This window comes from Saccostrea cucullata, unplaced genomic scaffold, assembly GCF_032062105.1.
Source record: "Saccostrea cucullata isolate Sc308-1 unplaced genomic scaffold, CSIRO_AGI_Scuc_v1 ctg14441, whole genome shotgun sequence".
NCBI lineage: Eukaryota > Metazoa > Mollusca > Bivalvia > Ostreida > Ostreidae > Saccostrea > Saccostrea cuccullata.
The window spans coordinates 1,995-16,108 of NW_026919648.1; the positions used below are offsets into that span (position 1 = coordinate 1,995).

Genomic DNA, 14,114 nt, shown 5'->3' on the forward strand with positions numbered 1-14,114 from the left:
TTCAGGGAAGACGGGGCTTTTTGCATAAAAAAACGTCATTTTCGACCCCCATTTGATCCCCTAGAGCAAATTCAACATTCCGAAACCTTACTGCACATCTACATGACCCCACCAACCATCTCCCAAAGATGATTAGACTACTGTGTAAAATGTAAGAAGAGTTCATGGAAGACAGGGCTTTTTGCATAAAAAACGTCATTTTTTTACCCCAAAGTGTGACAGACGGACGGACATGAGTAACAAAAATATACCTGAACTTTCTTTAGAAAGTGCGGGTATAAAGAACATGAAGAAGAAAAAGAAAAATATGATACCTTTAAATTATAAATTTTATTACAATTACTAATAAACTGATAATTATTTTTTCCGACATTATTATTGTACACTAAATGAAATTTATTTCAGGGAAAAAATTGTTAACATATTAGCATAAGCATGTCAAGATTGTTTTTATCTTCCAACATTTTTTTCTAGCTTTACTGGTCAGTGGCCAGAAAAGCTTATGCTGTAGTAAGGTAACGTCATCCGTCTATCTGTGTGTCCGTCCATGTGTATGTCCGTAATCCATTTTTCCAAACTTTATTCTTCATACCATTTTGACTTTATATCCAAACCCATTGTTTAATACAAAGTTGTTGGTACACAGGTACACTTCATGGATACGAAAATACATATTTCTGTGTATAGGTTTTCGATTATTACCAGCGGCGTTGCAAGTTCACTAAGATAGAATTTTCTGTAAACTTCTTTCAAAACGCCATTCTTACAATCCACTAGAACTTTGACTCAAGGATCTTTTTCATTTTCTAACAAAGAAGAAATATTTTGGGCACAATCAAAACATTAGATAATCAGAAGTCTCTGTCAAGACTGTAGCTCTACTGATTTGTACTTATAACAAAGGATGAGAAAAATAGCCATTGCCATCAGACCAAAACTGTTGAAGGGGTAGAGTTTTAGAAGGAATTTCACAGACATTTCTATTTTTAGTAACAATGGCAACACTGTTCATCGAAATCAAAAACAGATGCATTATTTCATGTATCTTAGTGTAGTCTACTTGTGTGCCAAGTTATATTGAAATCAGACCAAAACTATAGAAGGAGTAGCGTTTTAAAGGATTTCACAGAAATTCTATTTTTAGTAACCATGGCAACACTGTTCATCGAAATAAAAAACCAATGCAAAATTCTATTTTTAGTAACCATGGCAACACTGTTCATCGAAATCAAATACCAATGCATTATTTCATGTATCTTATACCCCATTCATACGACATGATTTGCATACCTCAGTATAATTTACTCATATGTAAATTTACTCACATTTGCATTTTTTGTCGTATGAACTGATTTGCTTATATGTAATTTCTGCACAGTTGAGTAAATTTACACCTGGTCAGGACTAGGTGCAAATTAACTTTTGCAAACATGTTGTAGCAAATTATCAGTTCTTGTGTGTAAATTTTGTCGAATGAACACGCAGCAAATTTACTTATGTATGTATTTTGTTTTGTTTATCGCATAAATCTCCAGTGTAAGTGTTGTTTCGGTTGTTTATGCATTGTAAAGTGTATAACATCAGTTTGGTAACATGACGGCTAGAAAGCAAAAGGAAAACTTGGATTTTTATGGTCATTTTTGCTGTACTTCAAGGACAGCTGAAAGTTTTGATAAGGGTAATGCTTTAAAGTCTTTAAAGGATACGCCGGGCTGCACTAGCATAGTTCTTTCCACAAATGGCCTTTTCAACTCTGAAAACAAGGATCCACACCATATCTCCAGTCTCCTCTGAGATAAATTTGAAATTGCAAAAACGTGCGCATCTTGCACCCTTTCTGGCAAACCTATGATTATTCCTCTGAATTATAAAAATATAGCTGTGCTCGCGCAAAAACTGCCCTGCAGGATCAATAAGTAGTCCCGTTACAATTCAAGTAGTCTTCATGGGAATGCTCCGCAGCTGCAATAGGAATAGGCATAGCATCAATCGCCCGGGTCCCATTACAGATTAACTGTCTTATATCTTTCTTTATATTTAAACCAAGACAAGCTACTGACATATAAATTGGTGTTACAGGAATTTCAACAACACTGTTGAAAAAAGGCACTTTAGTTATTTTCCTTGGCACCCGATCCCACCATGAATTTCTAGGGGATTCGTGTTTATTTCCTTTTCACATATTTCTTTTGTTTGATTTTTTAAAAAATCGATTGCCCATTTCATTCTCCTGGAAAATACATGTAATATTCAAGCAGATACTTCATAATGAACTCGCAAACTTGATGAACCTATAGATTTCCAAACACCAAAAAGATTTCCAGTCGTCCTGTATTCTTCTGAAGACGCCAACCAGTAGTTAACCATCTTTTTCTTAACACCCAACGGCTCTTCTAGATCTATAGTCTTTAGAACCGACGCTAAACCATTTTACAACTTTAAACAATGATTTTAATTAATTTTTCTTTTTCCCCCGTGGGGATCCGGGTTAGAATAGGTCCTCAGTACCCCCTTGCTTGTCGTAAAAGGCGACTAAATGGGGCGGTCCTTCGGATGAGACCGTATAAACCGAGGCCCCGTGTCACAGCAGGTGTGGCAAGATAAAGATCCCTCCCTGCTCAAAGGCCGTAAGTGCCTAAATGTTATAAAGTTCGCTTTTATCCGTACTAGAAAACAAATGGATCGGATTTGTCCCTACTTTCTTTGAAGAACATTCAAAAGTTAGTCGTATAAGAGATTTCAAAAAAATTGCGTCATTATTTTCCATTAAAATTCTGGAAAAAAAAGGTCATATCAACTGGATCATGATTACCCCTTTCACTGTATTACATTGAATTCATGCGTACTGTTAAAAAAATCTATGAAATATTAAAAGTTATACCAGTATGTAATAAAATTAAAATTTCGGAATACAATTAAACCAAAAACAAACGTTTGCATTTATTAGCTCTGGTTATCTTTGCAATATCTATTCATTATATTTAAGTATTAGGTGATTTTAGTTGAGTATACACATTTTTCCTAAATGTTATTAAGTTCGCTTTTATCCGTACCAGAAAACAAATGGATCGGATTTGTCCCTACTTTCTTTGAGGAACATTCAAAAGTTAGTCGTATTATACCCAAAGAGTAAGAAAATAACCTTTCTCTATAAAAATCCACAATTCTGAATCTATGGATCTCCTTATTTTATATGAAAATACAAGGATTTACTTACAGTACACAAATCTCGTCTGAACGCATAGCAAATTAACTTTTACTTACGTGTGTATATTTACTCATATGTAAATTTGCACACATAAGCAAATTTTCGTCGTATGAATGGGGTATTAGTGTAATCTACTTGTGTGCCAAGTTATACTGAAATCAGAACAAAACTGCAGAAGGAGTAGCGTTTTAAAGGATTTCAAAGACATTTCTATGTTTAGTAACCAAGGCAACACCATTCATCGAAATCACAATCCGATGCACTATTTAATGTATCTTAGTGTAGTCTACTTGTGTGCCAAGTTATATTGAAATCAGACCAAAACTCTAGAAGGAGTAGCGTTTTAAAGGAATTCACAGACATTTCAATTTTTAGTAACCATGGCAACACCGTTCATCGAAATCAAAATCCGATGCACTATTTTATGTATCTAAGTGTAGTCTACTTGTGTGCCAAGTTATATTGAAATCAGACCAAAACTCTAGAATGAGCAGCGTTTTAAAGGAATTTCACCGAAAATTTTATTTTTAGTAACCATGGCAACATCGTTCATCGAAATCAAAAACCGATGCACTATTTTATGTATCTTAGTGTAGTCTACTTGTGTGCCAAGTAATAATGAAATCAGACCAAAACTGTAGAAGGAGTAGCGTTTTAAAGGAATTTCACAGAAAATTCTATTTTTAGTAACCATGGCAACACTGTTCATCGAAATCAAAAACAGATGCACTACTTTATGTATCTTAGTGTAGTCTACTTGTTTGCAAAGTTATATTGAAATCAGACTAAAACTGTAGGAGGAGTAGCGTTTTGAAAAATTGTTTACAGACAGACGAACAGACAGATGGACGGACGACGGACACCTTACTATCGCATAAGCTCTTCTGGTCTCTGACCAGTAGAGCTAAAAAGTAATGTAGAACTAAGCCAGTTAGTTTTGCAAGCTCAACTGGATTCAACGTAAAATGGATCATTATTTCTATTCATTACAAAGGCTGAATTTTTTCCTAATTTTGAAACATTATTTTTATCCAATTAAGACTCGATTTAAAATGTCTTGAAAGTTCATTTACAGTAATATTAAAAGGTTTAATGAGACTTCATGAATATTGGTGTTTCCTTTTTTTTTTTTTTTTTACAGATAAATATGCAAAACAAAACTGGAAAGAATCAATGAATTGGTGCAAAACATGGTCCGTGCCAACATACTTATATGGAAATATATCATTAATCAACGCCTCCCTTGCATGCCGAGCGTTGTTTAGAACAAGAGATGGTTCATCATGGCTTGGCATTGCAAAGGAAGTTTATATTGGATATGATAGAGGTAAACAGTTGTGTTTATTTAAATCTACTACGCGAGATAAATTATCAATTTAACATTTAAGCACAGAGAAAGCATTTCTTTATCCAAAAAGTACGAAACTGATTTGATAAAAGTTCCTACCAAAATATATGTAGCACTTTTTTTTCCATAAAAGAGATCAAATATAACTTATAACACTTTATTACAGATACAGACCCGTTCATTCAGTGGGAGGAAAGTAGTTAAAAATATGCATGTTACATACCTACACGTTCCAATATTTGTGGATACAGTGTATATGGCAGTCTTTGATTAATAAAAGCATTTTTAAAACACATAGGGTGAGTTAACCATTCATCGGACACATACCTTGCTTCGGACAACTTTAGGCAATAAACTCTCTTTCAACTTATGAGTTCCATGTATTTATTTGTTTCTGTCTTGAAGCTGAAGATTTAAATTTTTGGATAATGCCAATTGTTATTATCATGCTGTGATAAAAATACCCCGAGAATGGCATTGAAGTTACGTCATATTTTACATCACCAAAGGGAGGTAACCAGAAATTTATGATTTTGCAATTTTTAGAGTTATCGTTCTTTATATTCGACTTCGACGGAACGAGTCGGACTTTGGTGAATTTTGTCAATGATTGGTAATTTTGCATAAATAATAAAGAAATTTCATTTTAATGTTTGTTTAATCCTAATTAGAGCTGGTTTTTAATAGTATGCTCATTTCACCGTACATCGGACACAAATTAACTATGCATCGGACACTTTCCGATTCATAGGTAATGACTACCATTTTCATACAGAACCCAACTAACAGCTGTTTTTTGAGGAAATAGAAAATAAAAACTCTACATTTTCAGTCAAAATACACATTAGTGATATATAACGTCTAGAATTTGATTTAATTCATTTCTACAAACCAGAGTATTTTAACTTGTGAGGAAATAGCGCGAATTACCGCATTACAAGCATTTTAACATGTTTAAAGCCTTTCTAAGGCAAAGTAAGGCATATTGCATCTTTCCATATTTGTAAAATGATATCGTCAATTAAATGTAAGCGAACGTTTAATTTTTAAATAAAAAATACAAGTATATTCATATCAATAATTATAAAGCACTGTGATCAAGGTACGACATTTTCCCGGTTCAAATAAGATTTGTACGATGCATGGTAAATGATGTCCGATCCATGGTGAATTCCGAGTCATTTTTTAAAAATAGGTTTTTAATGATATTTTCTCAAATAAAAGCAAATATAGGTGTCCCAAATTTATATTTTATTCACAGACTAAATGTTAAGTTCCATTTTGATAATGTTCCGTCGGTATCGATATCGCTATAACTTGTTGAATTACAACGGCGTCCGATGCATGGTGAATTCACCCTACTTTGAAGATCAGAAAAAATAAACATAAGTCATTATTGATTTTTCGATCAGTTTTTAAGAATTAAATTGAGACAAAAAACATAGGTAATATTTCATGCAAAGGTTGAACTTAATTTTTAATTCCGTCAATGAGTTTGAGACAATGTATTTCAAATATTGTGCCACAAAACTGTAACGTTTTATGGTAATTATCCTTACCTGAAAGATTTCTTTTTTGAAGGTCATTCTTTTTCACAATGTATATTAAAATAATAATTTAATAACTATTTATCATTCTTTTTATTTCATGATGTGATTAATCGAGTGGCTTGTGTGATAATTTGAATAAACGCCTTCATAAAATTATCCCGCACACAAGTCGATTGATCAGCGTCATGAAATCAAAGAATCTGACGGTTATTCCGTATTTATTTTCATTTCTATTTTTTCTTTGATAACTCTTAACTTTGAAAGTTGGCAGAGTTGATTTCTTGATAATTCAACCGGAATGTAAATTAAACAGGTCGATAGGTCTGGAGCTAAGGAGGTCTAATATGCATGCAAATCTCGTACGAATCTGTCTTTGTGTCTGACGCTAAGGAGATCAAATATGCATGTAAATCTCGTGCGGCTGCCTTTTTGTTTGACGTCAGTGGGCGAGATCTATTGAAATTGGCATGGGAGTTCTCGTGTAATTTAAATCAATATCCTTTTTTTAAAAAATCTAAATCTACAGTTTTATTTTCACAGTGAAATGGAAATATAAGGAATCACTGGCTAGTTAGTATTGTATACCAGGGACATCAATGATAGTGGGAAACATGGGATAATTTATGCATAACGGACTTCACCCGTTATGCAAATTGTACCATGTTTTCCACTATCATTGATGCCCTGGCATACTATACCAACTAAACAGTGATTCCTTAAATATACATGCTCTTGATTCCACCAAACCACGTCCTTCAAGCCCCGCTTCCCTCACTATTTGTCCCGCCCCGCACATGATTTTTTTAACTGCGACTATCGATGAACCAATTTATGCGTGTATTTGTAAAAAGTAAAGTATATTAACTATTTGTAATTTTATCTCGAACAAAGACATGAGAAACAAATATATTTGTGATAGAGAACTCAAATACACGTAGTTTTTACCAACCCCACTTTAATACGCTTTCTGACCTAATATTTTTAAAATTTATGATCAATATATTATATTTTATTTGATATATTCTATCTGGTTATTCAATTACCACTTCTGTGTTCTGCAGTCTGAATATATACATTTATTAGTTGAACTCCTTACTAATACATGTAATTAATTCTCCTTAGAATTAATTATTCCCTATCTAGCTTGAAACACGAGCTTTGATTGGTTACAAAATCGGGTGTAAATTACCGTGCACCCGACTTGAGCCGGGGGTAAATAAAACGTGAGGTCACAATGCACACATTCTCTATGATAAAAGCCAAATAACATGACGTCACGATGCATTGTAGTAAGTAGTTTTCTTATCGATAGATTGAGACACACTTTGATGTTTACAAAGCATTTTTATGGGTACAAAGGAAATAATTTCGTTATCCAGGTCCAATCAAGGGTGTACGGGGATTTACCCCGGGTTGTATTCCATACACCCTTCGGCCTGCGGCCTCAGGGTGTATGGAATAAAACCCGGGGTAAATCCCCGTACACCCTTGATTTGAACCTGGATAACTAATATTGTCCAGGTGTTGTTCTTGACGCCGAACACAGACGGACCTTCCTGCAATGTCAGAAATGTAACCACACTGGTTGTGTATTTGTCGATTGTTTCAACAAACTGAGTTATGTTCTCTGCCAAAAGGTAAATGTTTATTGTTCATATGTTTGATACTGTAAAATCACATATTTTCATAGCTAGGGTCAATTTTCATATTTTGTGGAAAAACTATTTGTTTCTTGGGAAATAAATTTCATGGATGGAGAAAATTGCTCAGTAGTAATATATACGTGAAAAATACGTTTATTAATAAGTTGGACGTACATAAACTCATGCATCTCTTTATACCTCGATATCAATGCCCCCTCCCCCCGCCCCTTGCAAAATATTGATTTCATACTAATAGATCATAAATTTTGATTCGCATTGTATATTTCTTTCTTTTTGAGTTTCACAAAAGGTAACCTATGGATATTTTGAGTTGCAGACGTATTCTACAGTGCATTATAATTTAGATTTATTAAATGCAACTTATAAAATGCTTCCTTTCCTTTCGTAGTTCGGTTTTAAATCTATATTGTATAATCACTCAAGAAGTGTTTTATTCATAAAATGATACCATTTTAGATTATCCTTTTAATTTGTACATTGGGTTTGTCTGATTGCTCGATTGAAAAAAGAAGAAGCATAAATCTAAGGAGAGCAAAAAAAAAATCCCTGTAATCATTCTTTCACGCTAAAAAGGTGCAATTCAGTTGCAGTTAAAGTGCTGGTCTGGGGTATAAATAGCAGCCAATGAGAAAAATGGAGGAAATTTCAACTTTCTTGCCACTCTTCACTTCGCAGGAGATTTTTTTAAAATTATATCTATACCGTCAATATACACCTTCCGAAAGTTGTTGAGTCATCTAACTAAGTTATCAGATGTGTTTGGGTGATTAAAATACAGTGTAAAAAAATTAATACAGTCTATAATATTCATTTAAGATTCTAAGGCGATCGAAATTTCAAATTTCTTTGGAGTTTGATGGACAGCTGCTGAATGTTTACATTTACACCGGAAATGCTCGTCGCTATTGACGCATGCTAAAATGGCCGCCATATTCTTACCTCAAAAGAAAGACAAAGATACTCCGAAAATAATCCTCAATACGTTTTATTATCCTTTCCTCGAGTAATAAATTAGAATCAAAGCCCGTGATTAGATCATAGAGAGTGTAAACAATTATCACTTTGGGTCAGTCATGCTGTTTCAGTCACTTAGTGAAGCATCACATCGGCGAGATAACAAGGATTATCAGCGTGAACACGTGTCTGTAGCTGCCAGAAGGTTAGACCCAGTAAACAATCAAAAAAAAAAAATGGAAAACAAAATAAAAGAAAATATCACAATTATTAGTCACACTATTAAAAAAGAAATCTTGGACATTTTTTTCTTTTAGTTCCAACGATGCCCCATGTATGGCTTATTTTTTGGATTAGGAAACCAATACCTTACAAGTTCTAATACACATTTGGGTAAAATATCTCGACGATGGCACACAGTGTTTCGTAATCTTGGATCGTTGAGTAAAGCAGATCTTTTCCTAGCTATATATCTCTCATCCAAAAACACACCTCTATGGAAAAGCATAGTCCAAAAGAATTTATACCTTTCTTTTCTAAGGGAACTGTTCCGTGTGTTTGGTGGCACAGGTTCCGATGCCCACCACATTTGTATATTTCGTTCATGAGTTATGCATGGTTTACATAAACAATTTTGACATTCTTCACAGTCTTCATTTTGCGGGATGTTGTATGTCCTTTCAAAGTTCACGCCATCATCCTCATTGTTATCAGTTTCTCCATTCATCTCATCTAAATCCCAGTTATTAAAATTAAAGAATTGTATAATGGCTTCCCTTTGTTCTGAATTTACTCTCAATGAAATAACACTTTTCTCTTCTTGTTCCTCCATTTTGCTAAATTGAGACCGCGTTTTGTTTTGGAGGGAAGTTTTGCAAGGGAGAGGTCTATTAGGGGACTCAGGATTTCATTTAATTTACTATAATTAAATATAATTCCTTATTTATTGATAAAACTGGAAATAATAAAAGTAGATGACGAATTCAATAAATTATACATATGTATATATTTGGGATACTGCTTGTATTTCTCTCATGCATATGTTTTATGGATGTTCCCCACTGAGCCTTCTTATCCTGCTCTGTATCACAGCTAGGCTGATTTATTGACATTTGGCGGGAGGTCCCTCCATGTGTCTGTGGAAGTTGGTCAATTCCATCTGAAACCTAAACAGGGGTAGTGGGGGCAACCACATTGTTATTATTCTGTCATTAATGTAAATAAAACTATTCCCACAAAATTTATAAAATCTTTTTTTTTAAATTAGTAAAGTGCTAATAAATTTTAAAAGCGTTAATTATTATTCACAAAATTGTCAATGTTTTCTTTATTAGATAACAACTTGTTAAAAAATGGTACAGTCCACTGAAATATGACCCCCTTTAGTATAGATAATATATATATATTATATATTAACATACAAGCAGGAGTAATTCAAAGAATAAGCGTCATTAACTAAGCTTTATTATTACTGGGAAACTATATCATGGCTGAAAACAAACGAAAGCGTCCTCCAACTTTTAAGTTAGAAATACCAGCTAATGAAGACAAGAAAATTAATATTATGCAAAGTCTTCAGGAAGTCAGGGAAATGTTAGTCAAACAACTGGGTAGACCTGTCAACAATGCCGACATCATTGAAAATTTGCTGTCTACCTGGAAGAAGTCAGTAGCCAACGACGATCATCCCAAAACACCTGGAACTTATATTAATGTTAAGAAAAGTCAGGTGAACCAGGACTTCTTTGTGACATCGCTGCCTTCTGTGAAAAAACTCATGGATGTAGCTGCTGTACATGGGAAACACTGTGGAGGAAAATTGGAGGTAAAAAAGGCAGCAAAACGGGGACACGTCACTTCTTTGAAACTGTGTTGTTCGAGAACCGATCGTCCTAAACACAGGTATATTTGGGCATCTTCACCATACCTTCCGAACGGAAAGTATCTTATCAATGAAAGAATTAATCATGCTTTCTTGTGTAGTGGTATGCTGCCATCCTGTTATTCTAGATTTTGCAGAGAAGCAGGAATCGGTGTTCTTTCTGTAGAAAAACGGAATTCGTTTTTTAAAATGTACAAGACATTTGTCCAGCAAGAGTACGAAGACTCTATTCACACCGCTTTACTAGAGGAAGTGGGACTATATGACAATTTAGACGGAATTGACATCATTACTGACGCACGGCATGGGTGGCGGAAAAATGCCCAGGACACCAGTGTGGTGGCAATAGGAGAAAAAACGCATAAAGTTCTCAACTGTGTGCATGTTGCGACCACTGATGATCCAGTTACCCAGAGACATGAAAAAATTGGAACTGAAAAAATTTACGAGGATCTTGACAGCAAACAAGTTTCTGTCAACGTCCACACGCATGACAGAAATATGTCAATTAACAAACTAGTCAGGCATACTACCCATAGTCCTCTGCGTCTCCGCACACAGAGAAGTTTGACTAGTCAGAGAACGCGAAAATGGATTTACCTGCAACCAAAACGACATTTGGCATGGCATAAAAAATATTAAGAAGGCCATGTCCACCATTTCAAGTGGACCACGGTACAGAGAAGGTAAAACGTGGTCCGAGGAGCTTTACGACAAACCAGATGCCGTTTCTACACATTTCTACTGGGCCATCAAACACTGTGGTGGAGACTCAGGTACGCTCAGAGAAATGTTGGACAACATCTTAGATCACTACAAAAACAACCATGAAAGATGTCATTCTTCCTCAAGATGTAAAGTGGATCCAAACTACGAATCTTCCCGAGTGGTGATTCAAAATCCTGTTGCAGAAAAACTATTAAAAGGTGTTATAATCAATTCAGTGATCTATAAAAATCCGGATGATTTTCGATTAGGACGTGATACTTATTTTGTTGAGAGTTTTAATAACACTTTAAATATATATGAGGATAAAAGAATTGCTTTTGGAAGTGAACAGTATAAAGTGCGAGCATTCCTTGGTACGTGTCACTGGAATGAAAATGTGGGTAGAGACATTACTTCTATCACTTACACACGTAATCCTAAAACCCCACGTAAGCAACTTGGAAAAAAGAACTATAAAAAACAAAAATTTCAGTTCAGGAAAAACATTTGGTTGCGTTATATAAAACATGTTTTTTCTAAACGTAGAAATAATTAAAATATCTATGTATTTGCACAATCTTTGTTGTCTTATTTTAAGCACGTGTAAGTGGCAAGCTGCTATCTATTAATAGCATAACTCTGCAGTCTTATCAGATGCGAGGTGTGGCCAGCTCCCTAATATGCTTAATTGCTGTCCGTGTGGATATTTATCTAGGTCAGATCCGGCCTTTAATATACAACATATTACAGAGGTTTAGTTACGTAACAACGTGTACGCGAAACTTTGACGTACACGGTATATTTGACTTCAACGTTAATAATTTGATTAGGTTATACGCACTGTTCGTATGCAAATTTCGTGATTGAAGAGTAAAAAAAATGAAATAAAATAAATTAATTGAACTGCACTGTGTTTATTTTTTTTTCTAATTTAAACAAATCAAAGGAGAATTGGAATTCAAACTAATTCTAGTCACAGATATCATAAACAATGAAAAATCATTATACTTATTGTCATCTCCCTGCAGAGGAGCGCTTTAATATTCTCTTTAATAGTACCTCTACAGGACAGTTAGGCTTTTAATTCTGCATCACTTCAAAAATGGAAGCAGTTATAAAGATACTGCATTGACGACAAAAAAGACAACATTTTGCACTTGTGAAGTAGGGAGATCCCAACAGAAAACGTTTTGAAAACGATAAAATTTAAGGGTTCAAATATTAAATTGTCTAGAAAGGAGGCAAAAATAATATTTTTAAATACATCAATACATTGTTAAAACCAAAATACTAGTCATTCCCCCCTTTTTTTGATTCGCTTTTGCTATAGATCTTTGCACGTGCAAAAGGAAAAAAAATATTAATGAAATAAAATCTCCACAAGCACTTGAAAATACACATAAATGTACTACCTATAACTTATTAGGTTAGGGGTTATAGTTTTTGTTATGTCACTAGTGTCTGTTGTGTTATTTTATAGAAAATATTTTATTTGAAAAAAAAATAATTAAAGAATATTGAGGTGTTAAAATAAGTTTTAATAAAAATTAATATTAAAGGAAAAAAATACCGCCAAGAATTTTTATTTGGTGCATTGGCGGAGTCTTCTTCAAATGAATTCTGCATGCAAAATAAACAAGCTGCTTAATTGGTATTAGTTTTCATTCATAAAAATGCTAATAATTTGATGGAATCATCGAATCATCATTCATTAGAAAATTTTAGATAAGCCTTCTATTTTCACTGCATAAAAATCAGTCAACTGAATTAAGAAATAAAGAATTTAATCTTTAACTTTACTCGTTTATGCCGTACGTGTAGACGGTGTATTACACGTTAAACTTGTAGCTACACGTCGGATTTGACGTCATGATGTCGAAAAACACAACAATGGATGACGTCACGCGTACAAGTTTGACGTAAAACGTGTAACTAAACCTCTCTATTATTGGTAATTATGTGTCTTTGTAGAGACATGTATCCCAATGATATATTTACCAGAATTGTGCATGATTTTTAGTGCCTCTAACCAAAGTTTTGATCCTATGTTTAACATGACGATAGCAATAAAGGACACCGTGGCTTTACTTTAGGGTGGGTCTTAAAGAATGCAATAGAAGTCTAACTGTACAAGATGTCTTTAAACGTATATTTTTGGATCAGATTTGCTGACACGTTTATTCTGGATTAGACTTCTTGAGACTTATATGAGTATATTCTGATATTACTGTTTCTTACAGACCTCATTAGTTGAAACCATCACTGTTGATTATGCTACAAATGGAATTTCCGATCTCACCATTCCTACAGGTATATACACTTGCACTTCATACCATCACTTATAAAATGAATACTTGTGATATAATATGAAGACATACAAAACATATCTTTGAAAACGTTCGTTTGCATCTTAATTCTAAACAAAAATCACTCTGTAATTAAGAAAAAAACTTTTACGATCGAAAGTTCCTACAACTTTTTCAATCAAATGTTTTATAAATATCTTATCAAGAGGCTTTTGGAATTAGGTAGAATAACAGAGAATTATTTCTCTGAAATTATTCCAATCAATGGCATGATTAGCTGAAGTCCTTATTAGCCTCTCAGAAAGTAACGTGCATGTTTCACGTTTGTCTATTTAGAAACATCATACCGACCTAGAGGGCAATTTATCCGGGTGTCATCATTTTTAAATACAAAAATATTCTTTGTATAGTTTAAAAGATAAAAATATTTCTTGTGCTCATTTTTTAAGAGGTGTTGATCCTATTAATATTTATTTTGTCATGACATGGACTAA

General features: G+C 33.9%; 1 long non-coding RNA gene across 2 annotated transcripts; it reads left to right on the forward strand.

Annotated features, from left to right (window-relative positions):
• Positions 1-254: 254 nt before the first annotated feature.
• LOC134235443 (uncharacterized) lies at positions 255-13,627 on the forward strand. 2 transcript variants are annotated; one of them, XR_009985409.1, is made up of 4 exons: positions 255-515; positions 4,350-4,535; positions 7,628-7,743; positions 13,555-13,627. It is a non-coding gene; the product is annotated as an uncharacterized LOC134235443 (long non-coding RNA). The 2 variants fall into 2 exon arrangements; XR_009985408.1 differs by lacking the exon at positions 255-515 and having other exon boundaries at positions 4,114-4,535.
• The last annotated feature ends 487 nt before the right edge of the window (positions 13,628-14,114 follow it).